General features: G+C 40.1%; 1 protein-coding gene across 1 annotated transcript in view; it reads right to left on the bottom strand.

The window, feature by feature from the left end:
* Positions 1-20,418, bottom strand: part of rbm20 (RNA binding motif protein 20) — a 45,216-nt gene that overhangs the window by 16,966 nt on the left and 7,832 nt on the right. The window lies entirely within an intron of this gene.

Here is a 20,418-nt window from a genome sequence, read left to right as displayed (position 1 = left end):
AGCAGCATGTTTCATCTTAATATCCAACAAAGAAAAAAAAATGTTCTGCTTATAGTTAATTTCACACTGTTTACAATAATTACTGCAATACCATAATTGAATGCTAATATAACTACTGTGGCTCTGCTACATTTGTAGCATATAACGCAGGAGTCCTGGCAGGAGCAAGTGTTAAGGCTTTATGCAAATATAACAAAAACAAATCAAATTGTATACTACTACAAAACCACCAAACAATGACCCATCGTGTACATCTGGGATGGTTTAATGACTGTTTACATGAGGCTCTGCTAACTAGCAACTAAAAAACTATACCACTGGTATTACAAAAACACATATAGTCAGTACTCTAGTGCCTTCCTACTGCTCCCTACATTACCACAGCTGTGTTCCTCACAGCTAGCATCAGCAAACAAGACAAATCTTACAAGTGATCAAGCAGCAGATGGCCGGCAGTTGGGCACAGCCATCAGCTGGCTGTCAGTGCTGCTGGGTTTAGGATAAACCAAAGGAAATAATCAGTGCCAAGAGGTATTACACAGCAGTTTGCTGGTGATGAAGTTCATCTCTTGCAAATTCTCATTATTATGAATTGCAATGCCCCCAAAATATCTTAATATTTTATAATTTCATAATTTCTTTTCTATATACATGTTTTGGTAAGTCACGATCAACCACTGCCCATGAGCTTCAGAATGTCAGCTTCCACTGTATAGTGTGAACTACAGAGCAGGAGAACCTTGGAAAATTGTTATATTGTTGGCATACTAAACTAGGAATATGTTAATTATGGAAGGCATGATGTGGACTCAGGGATACTGAAACCTAGGGTTCTCAACTCCTGTCTGTTTCCTGGTTTCACAAATATGATTGTCCAGTTTACTGACAAGAAAACTCACCCAGTAGCTCAGTGAAATCCTGCAGAGACACTTGATGGTTAGGATCTCCTCTAAGACCATAGAGAAATGGAGACTGCAGCCTCTCTAGGCAAACTACGGTATCACTAGACCGGCATATTTGCCATGGACAGACTGGCTGTGTCTGCTCCATTACTTAGTCGCTACCGTTATGGCTGACAACGTCAGTATAATCTGTTGAAACCAGAGCTATCATTTATAAGGTGATGCAAATGTTAATTAGTGGGGAATAACTTTCATGTAGCCAAGTCTGGTACTACTTTTAGTGTGTACTTTGTGTCCGAGGACATTTTCATTCAGCCGGATAACAATGTGAGATGATAAAACAAGACTTATTCTAACGCTCTGAAATTGTTTGCAGTTCAAACATCATTTCAATTACTTCTCACCAACATATGGAAAATCATCGTCCACAGAGGTCACAGCACCTCTGTCACGGACCAGGTGGTGTAACTTAATTTAAATTCCTTGAATCAAGAGAGAGTAGCTGAAGTAAAAGAGGGACAGCTGTACGTAGAGCAAGGGTCAAATATCAAGAGGTTAGCTGCCGAAGCGCCCGCATCCCTCCGGCTGCACTGCACCGTGCACCAGCTCCCTACAACATGAACTGCTGTAACTGGACCACTTCGAACCACATCGTCCACTGGTGCTGTGACCCTGTTTGACTGGTCTGTCCTTTCAATTTCTGATGAATGCTCTCACATGCTGTCTAAACTTAGTCCACTCAACTGCTCATCACATCATCTATGTTAAGCACCTGACACTGCTCTATCGAGCCACTGCTCCAACCAAGCCTGCTGAAAGGTGACAGAGCAATCAGATTAGACATGGCCAAATCCCAAATTGTTCGAGACAAAGATTTGTCAGCCATTAGGATTTGCATGCAGAGACACTGACTGCCTGGAATTGTGGTTATTATCCTTTTAGGCTGTACTGCACATGTGATAATAACCACATGTGAGGAGATGTTTTGCAAAATCTGTTGTGGTTGTCCTTTTTTAATATAAAAAGTTTGAGAGGCATTTTCAAATATGAATTTATGCAACTGAATCTTGTGGAGGATTATCACCTACTGGCTTCTGTAGTTGTGATGTGGTCTTGCAATTACATTGCCACATCATAAACTCATCATATCACAACCATCACTCATACTCCTTCTGAGCTATAAACTATCCAGGACATACGGTCCAGGAATCACACTCCTGAGATGACGAGAAAATGAAAATTCAAGCAAACTATGGAAGCATGTTTAGCTTTTTTGAGATGACTGAAAAACACAAACACCGTAAATGACATCAGACGTAATGTTAAAACACTGCATTTATTCAGAGGTTTTTAAGGTCATCTAATGCAACTTCATGATGTTGTGTAAAAGCTGACAAATAACGACAGCATATTAAAGTAATTCTAAAGCCATAACTCAACTAAACAATCCAAAGTTAATTTACAGATCACTGATAATGTTTTCTATATCTGCAGTCTTCATCACAATGACTTAGTTAGATCGATATAACTTTGCTTTCTGTGTCCATTGACCAGTCATACTCTATCTTATGGTGTACTGCCATGATATCTATCAGCTCTGACAGACACTGGGAGTCAGGCTGTTCGCCAGTTAAGACTTCTAATACTTCGGTCAGAAGTCTGACACGCTCGACTTCAAATAACAAGATCCGTTGAATTTTGCTGGCCTAAATATTCAAAACATAAATGTTTAGAAAAGTGGCTATTAAATCCACTGATGCTGCTGTTTTCATACAAAACTACACATTCAACTTTTTGCTATTTTACTATTGTATCACTTTCATTTACTGTTGACACACCAATTTCACAAACAGTAGATAACATTGTAACACGGATTTTATGAAAATTTGATTTAAGGCAACTTCAGTCAATAGAATTATTACTGATGTAACAGATGATTGCTAAAAAGACATTAACATTCTACTTCAAATTATATTTAAAATATATTTTAGGTGTTCTGTTTAAGTCCAACCTGACAAACATCTGACGAGAAAAAAAAACAGTTAGCTGTGATTGCACTTCTCCCTGTAAACTGCTTTGTTCAGAAAAGTTTTGTACAAAAAAGTATGATTAATACTGTTTTTGTATGGTTTAGGTTTTATATTTGCAAAACATAAAATAGAAAAATACGAAATAGACCTATAGTCATACAAAATCAAATACCATAGTCAAAGGAGTTGCACACATAATTATGAGAGTTGACTCACTTTGGACAATTGACAGTCCCCAGTTTCACTGATTGTACACTCTCTGGAGTGAGCAAGCATGCTGATGTAGAGATACACTTAGACCATTCTAGCTCATGACTCAAAGCTATAAATACTGGAGTCGTCCCCTGTCATAGACTAATATGGCCTCTTGGGTAGCTGGCACAGTGTGCTAGACACTTCAGACCAATCCTGTGATGAAGAGAGGAAAATAGGTGTCAAATAAACTGCAACCAGGTGTGAGAAGGGAAGTAACGCAGGAGATTATGTAGATAACATGACAAGATAAAAAAGCTTGCTCATTAAATTCTGAAGAAAACAAGATGTCCCTCTGTGATTTGATCATCTTCTTGAGTCCAAACAGCAACACCAGGACAAGTCCCAACTACAGCTGGGGTGAAATTGACCTCTTTGACAGAACATATTAACCTTTTGTTATTTCCATTTCATTCTCTATTTAGAATTTCTAATGAAATTAAATTGCAGGTTAAAATGCGTTGTTACAAATATTTGTAACTATATGCCAACAGGATGAAGTACATAATAATCCGGTAAAGACTCTGCTGCTCTTTGGAGTAAATGACCAACAGACACTACTAACTAAAACATACCCAAGATCTGCTAAAATAGCAAGATGTTTTTTATGCACCAGCTGCTTTTTTACCAAACATTTCTACTAGTAATACAAATGGCTTTTAAAAAATTTTAATAAACTGTGGAGCAACCCAGAAAGGTCACTCTGAATATTTGCCCATTTAAAAACAAATTACTGAAGGATTTAATCCGTCAGTCACTCTGTATCATTAGGAAGGAAACAAACCAGAATTTAAAATACATATCTTTTTTTCCATACTGAAGAATTATCTGAAGGAGGCAAACAAAAACGTAAATATGTGTATAAACCTATTTAGGAAAAATACCAAATTCAATAAATGGGAGCCTGGATCGAAGCGTGCTTGTTCTCATTATCTTCAGTCCCCCGACACACTTGTATTGTTACATCCCAAAGGGCTTTTTCAAACATGACGCCAGTCTGCTTGTCATGTGTTACTGTTGGCCTGCTCTGTACCTTTCACAGCCGAAAAAAGCCTCTCACAGTCAAAGCCGTGTCACAGCAGAACTTCTCTGCCAGCAGACAGCACTAGCTCAGCCTTAAGAATAGCTCCACGTTGTCATTTACAAACACATTTGCAAATATACATGGCTCAAGCTAGTTCTGTTGTGTTCCACAATTAAAAGCATAAAGAACTGGTCAAATAAAAAAATGTCTAGAATTCTAGAGAATGTATGATATCAAAATTAAAGTAATAAAATCTTTGACAACCGCAAGTCATTTGCTGTGTTCAGGGTATTTGGACCTTCACAGCTCACAATGTTAGAATTTTAGATCAAGTCAAGTCAAATTATCTATCGAGCATATTTAATAAAAACAGCCCCGGGCGTGTAATGTGAGGTAAAAGTGATGGCTGACTTCAAAGAATTTACATCAGCCAATTTGTCTGTATTCTGGCTTTAATACAAAGTCTGAACTCCGAGGCCTCAATCAGCAATGTGACTTCTATTTTGTGAATTCTGCCAGAATAAAGTTATATAAAATATATACTTAAAGAACATGGGGATTTGTAAATGTTCATACTGCTTTCAATTGTTGAAATTTGTTCAGCCAATAATCACATATTATGGAGACATGACTTTTAATTCATGTCTGTTAATGAGACTCTTTCTCATCAGGTTAAAAGACTGAGTACAGGGTGTGATGGTCGTAGCATGCCTTCTTTTCCTGCTCAACAAAGAATCCTACAAGCAGAACATCGCATCATGATGTCCAGCTATGTCTGCATATTAGTAATTAATGACAACACGACACTTGTTAAATACAACTTGATAAAACTACACAACAGAAAAGGTAAGATGTTATTCTGTCTACATTGAGAAAAACAACTTGGAACATTTTTTCAGAAAATTCCATGGTGAACAAAAGACTACATGTAAAAATTAAATATGAAGATTTACTGGCAACAAATCACAGTTATTACAGGCAAGTGTCAGTCAATGCTGCATCATTCAGTTTGCAAAAACAGAAATCACCTGGGATTTAATACGTTCATATGTAAATGATAAACAACTGAGATCAACATCAATAGATATTGATGGCTACAGGTTTCCTATCATGTATTAAAAGCTTTCAGGATACTGCCCAAAATTTCACCCATCAAGTTAAACATGCGTAAATATTAAAAAACATTTCAACTGATTTGAAAGCTCAGTGTCTGTCAAATAGTCAACAGATGGATGCCCAGTGGCCTAATAACATGGTAGACGTTATGATGCATCAAATCATTTGTCAGAACACACACATTCTGTTTTAAAGCCTAACACTAAGCCACATGGTCCTCGCAAAAAGTAACCAAACAACTACGGAGAAAACACACTCACTTTTGCCAAGATCAAAGGCGGCCACATAGTCATAACAAAATGCCACATGGGCCCGATCAGTCCGCAGAGCCTCATCGGAGGAAATAACAGATTAGAGGAAGGATTCAAGTCCAGTCAAGCCACAGAGTAGCCCTCCACTGAGCCATCCAACAAAATATCCCACAACGTCCAAACAAACTGCAGCTGCACCAGACAGCTATAAATCCTGCCTCTATGCGAATCCCCAACACAGTCCAGCTGATCAGACTCACCACCACGTACACAGCGCTAAAAACAGGCTCATACTGAGAAGCACACCTGGAGGTACTGAAGAAGCACACCGACCTTGAAAAGACAGGCAGCCAAAGTCCAAGTTGCACCTCTGAAACGAAACCTGGTCCTGCTTCTCTACAGCCTGACCTCTGCCCAGCAGCTGAGACTGACGTGTGTCTCGACCCTCTAACGTGACGACTACTGCTAGCACATGTACATTAGCATAACATCACTGCTAGTGGTCTGCACCCTATGTGAGAGACGCTGCGTCTCTGTGTTACTGACCACTGGACAGGCGGAGGAGACGCATGTGATAAAAAGTCACAAGTGGTCAGCATGTGTGCGTGAGGACGGGGGTAGACCAAAACATAGGGAGGACAGGATTTCCAGAGGAGGCCTGGGGGTAATGCTGTGCAATCCTGAAGTTATTGCAGCCACAGCGGCAGCGCTTAAAGCTGAACCCACATAAAGCTGAATGGACAGTCAGCAGTCAGGTTCAAAGCGGTAGAAAACAGCACACTGTCTGCTTAGTGCTGACCTGCTAACATATCCATCTTTTGTTAAAATATATGTCACAAAACAAGTCAAAGATTCCATCTCACAGCTCTACGAACTGTACATTCTTCAAGCTTCAAGCAACGGAGAAAAATCTCTGGTCATTTCAAAAAGAAAAATGTAGAGACGGCCTGGATGGCTGGCACTAATTTGTCAAGATATACAGGCACCACTCTTTATAGCTTCCAACAACTACAATAAAAAATTAATGTGAAATCATATTTACTTGTTTGAATCTATTTTACTGGACACAGTTTCAATGGAGACATCTCTTCACAAGCTGTGTGCAGTTTTGCTGTACTTGTAGTATCAAGTATCAAGAAGCTGCCCTCCGTTTAGCTGAGTGCACAAGTTATTTTTCTTTTGAACAATTAATAATTAAAACACATTCAAACCTTTTAAAAAAAGGATTGTTTGCTAACTAGAAAAGCAAATACCTCAAACAAAAGGGGTATTTTTAAAAAATAATTAAGATAACTTATTGACAGTAAAGTCAATGAATAAGCCAACTGTTGACTCTTCTGATTGAATGACTAAACAACAAAATGGTAGATCAGGCAAGTTGAAATACTGTAATTTTAAATTAGACATGCTGTGCATTAGGCAAGCTGAGGCTATAAAATTGTCAGATAAAACATGACATTTTCACATTCGAATCTCTTTGTACAAAGTCAAAGTCAGCTTTATTGTCAATTCTGCCATATGTACAAGACAAACAGAGAATCGAAATTGCGCTACTCTCAACCTCTGTGACAAGACATATAGTAACCACATTTCTGACGACTACACAATGATATAATGATATATAACAACATAATATATGCAGAGTTGTTTTGACTTGACTCATTTTTAATGATACATCCCTAATTTGTGCTTTCTCTTCAGCAGTGTGACAAGCTTGAAACACACCAGCAACCAGAGTGGCCACTATTCTAAATCTAACTTTGTGATCTTTATGTCCCGTAGTGCCTGCACTTTGTGAACAAATTCAGAAAATCTAATTAAATTATTTTTTAATTTAAAATAATTCTGTAAGAATATGGCGTTACTCTCTGTTCAGGTGAATGCAAATTCCCACTGGCAAAACAACCTTATTCAGAAATACACAATACAGTTTGTTGCAGTGTGTAACACTGTAAAACTGACTGGTGTCCAACCAAAGAATTATTTTACAGCAGAACACATGTAAGCCTGTAATTTCATCTACTACGTCAATTATTTTTCTTTCCTGCCGTCTTCTATCGAGCTCCATCTGTAGATTTTTAACAGCTGTAAATGAGAACTTTGCCTAAGCACACAAGCATTCAACTCAAAGGGAGGTATCACCCTGACAAATTTACAGTCACTCCATCTGTTAGTATCACACCCAGACAGCAGGGAGAACAAGCCGCTTTTTATCCAGTGCCAATAGCATAAGTCCTATATGATAATCAAAAGGGATATCAGCTAAGTATATTATTACGATTATAATTATTATCATTATGCCCGCTAATGCAGTGAACTAATATAAATATGGAGAAAGGGTTCAGGTTGCATAAATAATCAGACCTGGACACATTTTATGCTACCAAACAAAGTGTCCACTGAGGGAGTCTTTTATGTGGGCTCGCAGGTGCTACCGCCTCCTGCAAGGACACGTCTGTCCAAGACTAAAAGTGATGTTAATCGCCAACGCAAATGTATGACCTTGTATGACCAATGTATGATTATAATTATGACATAAGTATGGCAGGACATATTTTCAGAACTGCATTTCTGAAATTGAAACCAGTCATATATCTTACAAGAGCTGAGATCCAATGGACAAATGCAATAACACTACTTCATGTCACTGTTGTCTTATGTATTTTAGTTTATGTTTGTTTGTTTTGTTATTTTGGTTTTATTTGAGAACATTTTTTTTTAAAGCTTTTGCAAATTAAATGTCTTGTGATACTGGGACCAGTCTAGAACCCTTTGGTGGGCAGGGGGGGTTTGATCTAAAATTACAGCTGCAAACAGAGCTTTGACAACCAGATATCTCAGAAAAATCTCCAGCATTCACCTAAAACCATTCAGCTCCTCACTGACTTGGCTCACTGTATTTGTTGTTTTGCAAATCTTCTGTTTCCTGCCATTGTGTTGTGGGACACGGCAGAGTTTATGATCATGGGAGGGGAGATCATGGGGAAAAGCACACAGTGTAAGTGACTTATAAAGCACTTTATCCGTGGCCCACTAGGTGGTGCCATATATTGCCATAACAGGGCCCTGGAGGTCTGACAGGGATGTATCAGCCTGCCATATGAGGGCACTGTACTCATTTTCATCAGCGGTTCCTATCCAGCCTGCGAGAATGGCAGTCACAATGTTTACATTTGCAGGCAGTGACTTACATACTGTGCCTTAAAACATATTGTCACTTTGGTTGGTCTTTAAGAGATACATTTTCCAATCCCTCACACACAGTAGGCTAAACGATTGCTTTGCTGCTTTGCTATATATATATATATATATATGCACATTGCAGACAACAAATGCACACGGATGCATGAACTTCAGAATACGTGACTCGAGGCACTTATCACGAGGAGACCATGCAACCTTTACTCTTCCCAATATGGCATAAACAGTTACTGACATTCCAGAGCCTCAATTTAACTTTTCAACAAATCAGACACATACCACCCGCGGCGTGCATAGTCAACATATAGCCACCATCATGCCACGAGAGACGGTTTCATGGGGCGAGGTATGGGTGAGGAAGCAGGGTCAGCTTGCCTTGCTCTGCATTTGGCAGAGCTGCAAACAGGGGTGGTTCCTGATTTATGGCGCCCGAGCAATGGGTGAGATATCTTGGCCACAGAGACATAGGGTCTGGCCCCTCACCACCACCACAAGGCAGGCGCGTCCACACAGAGGAGTCACTGTGATTCATACCATGTTTCTCTGGTGATGCTTGTAAAACAGTTAGATTTATGTTGGGGATCAATCACAGGGTTTTACGAAGTGATATCAAAAAGTGAACTAAAGTTTAACTAGAATCGCAACGTGCCGGCCTTGGCCTACCACTGTCAAATAAGCCCATAAGATGTCACATGCCTGACATCCCACCACACAAACACAGATGGACCCAGAGACATGCAACTGAACCCTGAGAGGCTTACACTGGACAAGCATTTTTCCCCACTTCTCTCTCACATACACATGGTAGCTGTCAGTGATCGCGTTTCAACCATTAGGACAGTGTCAGTCGGGATACTGGAGTCAAAGAGAAACGTACAGGTCAAAAGGAACCTTCTGACTTGACAGCTGCCTCCCAACTGTGGAACTTTAAGAGCATTCCCACCAAAATGTCCCCTTGCAGGAAAACAGCAATTAGTCCTCAGAGATCTGCTGACATAGTACCCACTGGAGAACATTAGAGTGACACCTGTTTGGGGCATTTGCTGAGAAATAAAATATCAGTGGAAGCTCAATGACAGACCTCTAAAAATGAAAAGAAACAAGACTCGAGAAGAATGTTTTACAATGGTGTAAAACACACAATTTACAGGTTTCTTGGCTGCACTAAAAATGTGCCCACCATTTACATTTCTTAAGTAAATCTGCAAAGCTTTCAAATGTAAACCATAAATTCCAACACCACTGATTTTCTGACAGATTATCAACACTTGCCCCTCTTTTCTGGCCTATCGGGTGTTCTGTGGTCAGTTTTGATGCGAGAGTGCTGACAAGAGCTAAGAAAAGCCTTCCAGTTACCTGGGATCTGCTGACATTGAGTGTCAAACTGGGTGCTGAGAGCTGGGGGCCAGGTGACTAAGTCTCCGAACAGCTTGCTTGGACTTTGGACAGAGTGACATCAGAGATCCATCTGGCTTGTCAAAGTCGCTGCTGGCAAAAAACAAGTATGAAGACCACACAGGCTGAGGGGAGAGTCTAAACTTTGAGCAGCTATAACTCCTGTTACAGTAGCCAAGAGTTTGAGAAAAAACAGTCCTCGTTCCTTAATCCCCAAGTCAGTCAAAAAACTGACAGACAGGAAGGTGTGTGAGGTAGAGAATTATAGAAAAGATCCCAAATCAGGCAAAAGAAAAAAGAAGAAGAAGAAGAAGAAAGAATTTTCAAAGCCAGTTAATGAAGTTTGAATTTGAGAAGTCAGGCAGGGATTCTAGCACAGGAAGCGTCACAAGACTCAGAGGTGAAGTAATGTGAGGTGAGGGGGAAGACTGTGTTGGACTTGACAACTGAGCCTGACCGGCCATTTTTCCTGCTGCTCTGAAATAGTTATTTATAGCTGATGCCTGGTTGTAGACTGTAAATTTCGTTTTCACTGGCTGTTGCTGTGCTGTCAAGTGACACATTAAAACTAATAAATAAAAAGTAGTCTTCTTTAATGAAATTCTGCAGTTCCAACTAGAAACATATGAGATGGACATTACATTTTCCGTAGCCTTGCTAATTTGTTCTTTTCATGAGCAGCTACTCAGTACAGTAAGAATCACATAACTGGAGTCTTCCCCGACAGTGGTCAGCAACATCAGAGCTATATTGGTGTACACTGTGACGTAGCGATGAATCCCTCAACCCCCTCTTCTCTCCGTCCTTCCCTCCTTTCATATCTCCCTCTCTTCCAGCTCTTACCTCACTCCCACTCTCCCCTGTCCAAAGCAAGCTCTGCATTTTACCATCTGTCACTGCTGTCGCACTTACAAATACCCAGTTACGTCGCCCCACTAACTGACTTCCTAGCCAATGGCAGTACAGCTTCTCACGTTGCATCATTTGAAATTGATTCATTGTCCTTGAGCAGTACTCTTCGGTTTTCCAGCAATATTTTCATAGTACTGTGTATTTAGGGGAATCAGGAAAACTTCCGATTTGTAAATAAAATCATAACATAGCATTGGTGATCCAAAAAATGTATTGGGAGTAAACAAACAGTCTACGCACAGCACCACTGTATGTCCATGTGCCTGAGCCATAGTGTAAGACCTGTGGTGTGACTTCCACGGTGGAACTTACCAATTCACTTTTTCACGGCAAGCATGTGATCAAAAATGATAGTGAACCAAAGCAAGCATGCACAAAGTCAGACAGAGGAAAAAAAGCAGAAGAGGAAGAGAAGAAGAAGAAATATATCTTTTAAAAATCAGGCAGAGTAATTTAGTAGTAAACATGTTCCTATTGTTATTCCCATGTTGTTCCCAATGTTTCTATTTTTGTGAAGAAATTAGAAAGGATAGATGATGTCTATTATTATATGGGAAACTACAGAGAATTATGCCCCCCCACTGCAAAAAAAAAGAAAAAAAAAAGAAGTACACACTTAGGTAAATATTTTAAAATCAGAAACTATAGAATTTTTGAAAGCCACATGTGCATGATCAGTTATCAAGAAAAACAAATAGTTTACGTATTAAGTATCTGGTACACTGTGTTTAATTTGTATGGAATTATTAAGGGACCTCGGGTTTAAGAAAATACAGTGATTTGCACTGTACGTCTATGACAACTACACACACAATAGACTATTTTCATGCATGTTGCATGGTTGCACTGGTCCCGTGCAAATAGGTCTAAAGCAAGACAGAGATAAAGACATGATGAATGATGGTGTGCAAATTATTCAGTAACATAAATTAGTTCAATATTTGGCACATTTAGGCAACTCAATGTTCAATACTGACAGAGAAGGTTACAAGATTTATACAGAGTAAATAATGGATCACAATGCCAACACTTGAGAATCTGCTGGATTTGCGCATCCAATATTAGTTTCTGCTAAAATTCCAACTGTTAAATTAGCTGTTAACACTTGAGAGGGATTCCACCCAACATGTGTTCAGTATACTTCAGTCATCTTTAATAAACAATGAAAATGGATTAATATGGTTGTCTCAAGTGTCTTGAAATGTTGAAATACAGTATCATGCTATCATGTTAGCATGCTAAATCAACAGGCACGCCACAAGGCAAGACAGTGAAGATGAAAAATGACTCAAAGTGAGGATAACAGATGGGTGAAACGGCCAATCACACATGCACGCACACACGGTGAACACAGTACAGGTCTGCGAAGGGGAAAACGCTGCGGCCATATGGCTCAACACGTCTCATCCCAAGAAGCTGCTGGCATCACGGGCTGCTCAAAGACCCATTAGCACACTTTACACAAACAATGAAAGCGAGTGAGCTCAGCAACTTTTCCAACAGCTGCTCTGCAGAACCCCCAAAATGACAAATGAACAAAAGGCAGAAAAGGAAAAAGAGAAAGTTGCCCAGCAAAACCCCAGTGTAAGTGAGAAATCCCCCTCAAAGCCGGTGGACAGAATGGGTTGGCTATGCCCTGGAGTAATGACCATCGAGGGATTTCTCTGTGGAGCCTCGTCATTGAAATAATACACACTCATAAAACAGAAACGATAAGATGTGACTATTAAGTTGGTGTTTTATCTTTTTATGGTAACAAATATACAGTATTGAGATCTAGTTTTGGTTTCATGCGCATAAAATTCTACACTAAAAGAAAAATTAATCAACTTTTTTCCACACAGCATCTGAGGAAACCAGAGCTAGCTGGGGGAGGGGCGAGTGTGTCAGATCTGAAGAAAAATGTCATGGTAGGATTTGAATTATCTGTTCACAAAGTGCTTGTGCATTACATGGGGAGGTATTTTTGATGCCTGTGCAAGACAATAAACTTTTAAAAAGCCAGTCTGAGATGGAGAAGTTTTATCTTCAGTTTTTCTGCAAGGCGGAACTGGCAAATCCGCACCGCAGGGAGGCAGGAAGGTCACTGCCCCGCTATCTTCACACTGATGAGTCACTGACAGCTGTATCTGAGCAGTTCCAGACCCCCCCCCACACACAAAAAAAACCACCAATGTAATGTTATTTATTTCATGTGCACTGCACACTCTCACTCCACCAGTTTTGGCTATGGCGGTTCATGTTACTCAGATAAATGTGAAAGAACAGATTCACATCAGCAGTGCAATCATAGCGAATTACTTAATAACGACTATCTCACAGGGGAAGTCAGAGGCCTCCATCTGTGCCCTCCCACCTCCCTGAGGTGCAATTGATCACCTGGGAGGTTAATTGACAGGAAACTTTTCGGTATGAGTTTTGACCTTCTGCTGATGAACAGAGACACTCGAGGCCCCCTCCCTCATCACACTGGGTATTTTAGGTGGCCAATTAGCATGCCTGATTTCTAATCTCTTCCTTGAACTGCCAGGCATTGCGGCACTGCTCGAACATTTTCTCTTTCTGTCTGTGCATGCATCGACGACCTTTCTGCCTGTTGAAATTTTTTTTCCGTTTCACCCTCTCTGCCTTCTCACTTTCTTCCTCTCTTTCGCCATGCCTCCCCAAACGCACACACAGACATCCCTTCACCCGTCTCTGTCACTCCCTGATAGTGGCAGTAGTGAGGCTGATAGCAGAATCCAGAAATAGAGGTTGACGTAACATTGGAGTCCGCACCATGAACTAATGTTGGAAATGGGAGTTGAAGAATGCAAAGGCAGTCTTTATGATATAGAGGACTTGAGGATGGAGGATACAGAGAATGTCAGTTGATGAAAGTTCATATAAATACAGTTTGTAAGCTTCTTCTTGCGGTGAAACCAGTGTACTTGTTTGTTTTCCTTGACAGTCTCAGCTGTAGCTTGATGACTGTCTTGTCCAGTATGAACACTGGAGAGGATGACCTTATGGCAAGTCCATCATTCTTTCCTAATGTTGGATGAATTTGTTTGAGCTACACCCTCCAACAAAATCTCAAACCAAAAGCAGAGCAAAACAACCTTGTCCGACATGGGTTGGGCTGAAGAATAGGTGTAATGACACTTCTAAGTGTGGGTGAGACTATGCATATGTGCACAAATGTGAATGTAAGTGGGAAGAGAAAAATACGATAATGTTGGAAAAAGAACAATGTGTAAAACACTGAAAGAAACAGAGTTACATAACAGTGATGAGTCAAGTGCAGTGATAAAATGAAAGGCTTTCATTCACTTGTTCGCCCTTAACCTGTATGACCATCGATCTAGAAGACCAATAATGACATCGCTATTAAAGCTAAAGAGCTCAAGCATTTTCAATAAAAATTCTCACCAGCACCAAAAAAAAAGAAAAAAATCAATCTGATTTACTTTCAGTTTCAAACTTGTTACATCAACACAACGATGATGCTTGTCCTGACCTACTTTCTAGAATAACTGTTTTGATGTTATGTAAGGTTTGTGTTAACAGACAGTGCAGTGACTCACTCCAGACCCACAAACCTTTACATGACTCACCATTACACTCAAAATATACTACAATTTGAACTCTTGCTGCTCCACACTTTGAGACGCTCAATGACGCTTCAATTGAAGAGCTTCATCACAGATCAGACATTTTTCTTTTCTCTCCGCCTCTTCTATTGAGGGAGGACTGAAGACAAAAGGTAGATTTATGCTTCTGTATCAGGGTGCAAAAGGACGTACCCTCCCAGGCGATGCTGCTGTAATGACATTCGCCTCCTTAGAAATCTATATGCTGAGGCTACATGTGTTCTGTGGAAACTATGTGTCGACTGCACAAATTCTTACTGGTAAACTTAGGCAGGTTTGGATTTTCTCTTACCTGAAATATTTTAATTTAGACAGGAAATAACCTACCTTCCTCATAACCACACCTTACAGCAAGCCACTTCATCTCTTAAACCAAACTGCGGTTGTACAACTCAAATCCAAACAAATGCAGTATAAAAATATTCTTCGCCCTCGCACCGCAGAGCCTCTCACTAAGACGTTAGTCTGACGGCTACGACCAAAAAGAGAAAATAAAAATCTTCAAGTTGCAGAGTCATATATCGCTACAGGTCATTTATAGAACACTGCTTTTAAAGCACTTTAAATACACCAGCCTCTGATGATTACTAGCCAACTGCATGTAAATGCATATCATGACCATGTTATTACACAGTGCATAAACACATTCTCAAGTTTCCTTTTCCTATATCCCAATCTCTCCCAAACCTGCAATCTTTTTATTTATTTATTTTAAATGGAAAAGCATCTGAAAAAAACATTGGACACTCTAAGGTGCGAGGCCACTGTTACAGATATGCACTTAACGCAGTGTCTGAGTTTAGAAAACACATTCATAAATGACTGCCCTTAACTTATTTACTATTATAGTGCAGAGAGTCTGGCAAAGTGCCATGGTTTTTGATTACAGGAAAAATAATACAAAGTGGGCTTGGTGACAGATTGAGTGGCTCTCACTGGTGGCAATGTGGTCTCATGAGAGTCACTCTCCTTATTGCCATCCCGCGCAGGCCATTTAAATCTAATCCCTAAATGTAAATCTGTTCCAGAGTTCTGTGGGATCCCACTGGTGTAAAATCTGCGGCTAAAGTGCGAAATAGCTTCAGGAAAGAGTGGTTAAGCTGGTGTGTAACTGTAGCTGCAGGTTTTCTGCAAAATAAGAGTTCTTTCATTGAAAAAGTTGGAACAGAAAACACTTCTCTCGCCACAGCAACTGACAGACACTGCAGACGGCATCATCATTTTGCCTACAGGAAAAGGCCAACGCCAAAGTAATGCATTTTAAAATAATGGGGGGAAATGGGTCAAACAGTAATGGGTATATTGTACTTTGATTGCAGAAGATGTGAAATTCATTTTCAGGATGTAAATCTAAAATAAATGACTGGTAAGCTCTTCATATCATCTGACTGAAACAACCCAGGCAAATAAATAAAGTAAGTCGGCAAAGATCTCAAAGGTTACAGTCTAATAGCTTCAACAATCATGTAAAAAACTGTCCATATTTAACTGCAGCTAGTTAATCTTATCATGGAAGTAAATCCTGATCAAAGACAAGTGCAAAATGTGATAGATTTGCTGAAGACTTCATATATATGTGAAGAAACTACAATAAAATAGGAGAACGGTGACACATCTGTTGCCGTTACCATAAGGTTAAAGTGCGAACTCGCAGCTTTAATTTCAAGATGTTTAATTTGATTAGATAAACCACGTAACCATGTTGCCATTTTTTATATATAGTTCCCAATTTTTAAGGGATGAGACAGTTATTAAGTACGTTAACATAAACTCAAATACAGTCATCATATTTACCGTGTCTTCACAAATCCTTTACAGTCAAAGACTGTCCTGACGTGAGTCCTACACGGCTCACCTAATATGTATAGTATGTGAACATCCACAAACATCCTGAAAGGTAAAAGTCAGCGCCTTAAACTCAAACACACTTGTTTCATTTCAAATGCTATGAGCACAAAATCCATGACTGTCTTTAAACTGTCTAACTGAACATCTCTTAATTATCTTCCATACCACACAGTATCAACAACCTTCATTTATTCTGACACAGGACACAAGGCAGCAAAGCGTTCTCCACTGTCAACAACTCGACATAATGTCCCGCTCACCTGCTTCCTCTGCTGCCAGAGGCTGCTCACACAATGAAGCCCCAATACTCCACAGTGGATATCTGACATTTCTATCCATTAACATTGCTGAACATCACATTGAAAAACAACATTGCTGAATTGTACAGTTATATATTAACCCTTTACCTCTCACTACCACCCCCTACACCCCCTGACCCCAGTATTCCCTACACTCCTGCTGGTAAATACAGGAGGGAAGGGTTGGAGGGTGGGTTGGAGATATGGCAGGTTCGATAATTTATACACTGCCCACCTGGTGCCCTCTGGATAGCATATGTTCTCAATATGTCAGCCTACCACCTACTGCCTCAGCCCAGCTTTCCCCTTCGCCTCAGACGAGGGAAAACAAATAGGAACGGGTCGAAAAGCAACATGAGCCAACCCTATTACATGTCCAACTGTATCTTAATACCACCATAAATCACCAAGCTTCTTCAAGCTGCCACTCATTACCACATATGGTCCAAAGCGTACAGAAGTGTGAACAGTGCCGACGGAGCCTCTGCTACAGGTTTACATGTAGTGTAATAATTTGGTGAGAACACAGAGGCAGTCAATTGGACTGACAATGATGTAATCACCTTTCTTTGAAAAGAAAAAAACCTCTATGCCCTTGTGGGACACTGCTGACCCCAGATCCATAAATCTGGATCTGTAACATGCTTGCTTTACAACCTACACATGTTGTTTTATTACCTAAACAACAAACAAGTCAGTATAGTAATTCTTAAGTGCTTTGCACACGCAAAATAGACATGGAAAACAAGTAAACTGCTTCGTGGTAGACTGTTTTAATGGAAAAATATCATTATGGTGGTCGAAAACCGATTTCACGTAGTCAGACCCCTGGTAATGGGATGGGGGCCACTTGCTTATCTTTACCCTCACTATGACAGAATTCTAGACTGAATAAAATATAATCACTAAACAGTCTATTGTGTTTTTATATAGCAGACTATTTTCAAATCCTTATTTCAATTTCAATTTCCGGACTGTGCATATTAACAGAGATTATTACCATGTGGTAATACAAATACACTGCATGTTGTGAATGTATGTTAATAGATTAGTTTACATTGTGCACACACAGGCTCAGTAGTATACACACAAACACACAAATATACACAGCAAACACAATCAAACACAAAAATCTACCCAAAAACAAAATCCATACAGACACAGACAAATTCCAAAACACTTTAAAGGAGCTAAGCTAATGTAAGAATTTTAGTTTCAAACATTGAAAAATTTGATGTTATGTCAAAGACGTTTATGTATTGTGTTGCAGAGATGTCTACTTAAGTTAGCATGCTAACCAGCTAGCCCAAGCTCGCTCTATCTCATAATACCACTTTGTGTCTCAACAGGAGTGAGTCACAGCAGCGTCCAGTCTGCCCTCAGTCCAACATGAGAGGATGAAGAAGCACTGCGCCGAGGGTGTAGTCTAACCTCGTCAATCATGTTGAAGGTAAACTGCACCCGGTTAGTCAGTGAATGTAACAGTAAAAGTAACATTCGCTAAAGCTCGTGGCAAGCGACCATTATCACCACTGGCCAATTCTTAGATAATACCTTTCAAAATGAGCCTGAGCTGCTCACCTAAAGCAGGTGTACAGACCTGATATGTGCATGTGAATGTGCGTACTGTGCTCTGAGCCACCAGAGATGATTCATGGAAGGCTTTCAAAGTACAGCAGAGCAGTAGACTGTTTGCAAACCCACAGATTACATACAAAAATAATGTTGGGTTTGAAGAGAGCCATGAAATGAGACTGCCATGCTTACTGTGGCAGATTATCTAAACTGATGTCCATGAAGAACTGAAATGCGTGGAAACAAATGTCTCCTAGATGAATAAATCAGCCTCTTATCTGTGGGTATAGTTCTCTAAATTGCCAATACAAAATAGATTTTCTTACCCTCCTGGGTGTGTGTGTGTGTGTGCATGTGTGTGTGCTGCACCTGTGTGCGGTGGAGGTACAGTAAATTTGATTTCCTGTACTCTGGCCCTCTCAACATGTGGACAACAGCAAAATGCCTTTGGGGTGAGCACACGTGCTACAATCTCCCCTGGCCTCAGCTGTTGGTGTCGGCCTAACGGAGCAGAGCAGAGTGGCTGCTTGGGAATTAAAACAGGAGGTGGGTTTATGTGTCACTTAGACACCCCTGCTCTCCTACTGGTAAATCTGGAGGGCAACATGCTTCCAGCACATTCTCCAAATTTGTGACTGAGGCGGTTCAGTGAACTGTGCGTGTGATGTGTGACCTTGCAGTGATGTTCACATAGCTGTCTCGCAGGGTCATATAAAAAAAAAAGTGTCTCTACTAATTAGAAAAAATGGAAGACACAACAAGCTATAGTTTACTAAAGTCAATAGTGACTTATTATTTATAATATTAGTCTTATCCAAAACGTCTTGTTTTACATTTCATCTTTCTTACTTCAAGGTCAAAACCTTGGCGTTAATCAACTGCAAACACACAAACAGGTTTTCACACACAGCTGAAACATATCATAAAAACATCAAAATTCTAGTTTATTAGATCACTCTGCATAGTTTGTAGCTGCAGCAAATGATTTTGATTTGTAAATGATTTGTTCAATAAAGCCTAAATTAAACTTTTCACATTCGGGTTGTTTGAAGGGATCTGGAGGGGCCATGTGACATATATTTTGTCATCTGCACATTCCAATGTGGACCCATGTGGATTTCTGTGCACCGTCCCAAATTCGTGACCACGCTGACTGCACACGCCTACAACCTGCCAACTCTACACTCTACTCCGGGGAACACATCCTCGTACGCAGAAAACTTCTCTTTGCCCAGAAAAAGAACTGGCTCTGCACAGCGAGGCAGACACCAGGCCGAGGGAGTGGGTTGTCCTTTGATCGTCACAGCGTGCTCCAACACGGCCTCCTCGGCTCAGCGAGGTCCCGGTGCCTTCGGTGTGTAACAAACAAAATGCTAGTATGTGCTGAATTGTCGTGAAGGGACTTTGTATGTGGCATGCAAAGTAGCAGCAGCATTTAATCCTCCTCGTTCCCTCTCTTTGCTGTCTCTTGAACAAATACAATATCCGATTGACATCAATGAGCAGAGGCCTCCTACTCACGTTGGCCTTGCCAGAAGAGAATAGCACGGAAGCCACAGCACTGATAACATCTTAAAACTGAATCTGACTCACTTATGAATCATGGAACCAAATGTGGGAATCAATAATGCTTAATTCAGGCAAGGTGCCCACATACTCCAGCCTACCTACACTGCCTAGTACCTACAATACCTGCTCAACAAAATGGGACAGGACATTTTTAAGAAAGCATGCTTTTTTCCCTCTACATAGCTAAGTAACTTAACTCTACTTATCCTTTACTGCCACAGAGCCTGTCACTTTTCTCAAATTTATGCATTCTTTTTTCAAGTCTCATTAAAGATCTGCAGGACTTACACATTTTCCAAATGAATAAATAAAAGAAGGAAGAAAAGGAGGTTCCTGGTGCATAATGGGAACAGAAAAACTTCATGAACAAAGCTTTGACCATATTAATTCAAGAATTAATACATTTTAAAGA

This window comes from Chelmon rostratus, chromosome 3, assembly GCF_017976325.1.
Source record: "Chelmon rostratus isolate fCheRos1 chromosome 3, fCheRos1.pri, whole genome shotgun sequence".
NCBI lineage: Eukaryota > Metazoa > Chordata > Actinopteri > Chaetodontiformes > Chaetodontidae > Chelmon > Chelmon rostratus.
The sequence above is the reverse complement of the archived record's forward strand: the minus strand, read 5'-3'. Positions and strand labels throughout refer to the sequence as shown.